Here is a 993-nt window from a genome sequence, read left to right as displayed (position 1 = left end):
CTGACCCCCTTAGCGCTGCAAGGATGTGGATCTCATCTGGAGAAAGTTCTCGTAAGACACCGGGGTCTCCTCAGCCCACCTGCAAGGCATATAAACCAGTCAGGGGCTAGCCTTAGTGTCTAACTTCTGACCCACTTTTGCTTATAAATGACATTGTTTACAGCCTCAAAAGGTTCAGGTGATAGACCTACTGTACTCAGGGTCTGGGTACTCAGGAAGATGTGCAATAGACTCTGCTTCGATCTTTCCGCAGCACAGCGAGGCATCCAGTGAAGGTAACACGGGACGCCTGCAACCTGTTCAACTGTCTTAATAGGACACATATCTGCAGAGCAACTTTAAGTTCACAGCAAAATTGGGCCGGAAGTACAGAGTTTCCGTCTATTCCCTGCCTGCCCCACCCCTACTTCCACAGACACAGTTTGCCCCACCCTCAACACCCCCCTCTGGAATTGTGCATTTGTCACAGTCTATGAATCTACATTGACTCCTCATCCTCACCCAAAGTCCACGATTAACATTTGAGTTCCCTCTTGGCACTGTATGTTCTATGGATTTGGACTAATAGATAAGGACATGAATCCAAACATTAAATGTTTTAGGCTTGATCGTGCAGGAAATCAACTTGAGACAAGTGTGGAATTCTGGGCTATGTAAAAGAAAAAGCGAGCCAGATGAGTTAGACAGGCAAGAAAGACTTTCTTCAAGAACATCGCAAGAGGGGTCCGGACAAGATGGAGGAGAGAAATTGAACGTCACCCAAGAAAAAGGTGGGTGAGTTATGGCGTGCAGGAGGGAGCTAGTGGAAAAGTACTAGAGGACATTAAGGGTGGGGTGGGGGGCAGTTAGTGTGTTTGCTAATTGTTGATCATCTAAGTCAGGTTCCTACCCTCCCTTAGAGACTGGGAGATAGGAACCCTGATTTTCCTTGAAGAGTGCATTTCAAAGGGATGACTTCCAGTCCTTGAGAGAGACATTTCTGGTTTGTAGAAC

This window comes from Desmodus rotundus, chromosome 13, assembly GCF_022682495.2.
Source record: "Desmodus rotundus isolate HL8 chromosome 13, HLdesRot8A.1, whole genome shotgun sequence".
NCBI classification, from domain to species: domain Eukaryota; kingdom Metazoa; phylum Chordata; class Mammalia; order Chiroptera; family Phyllostomidae; genus Desmodus; species Desmodus rotundus.
The sequence above is the reverse complement of the archived record's forward strand: the minus strand, read 5'-3'. Positions refer to the sequence as shown.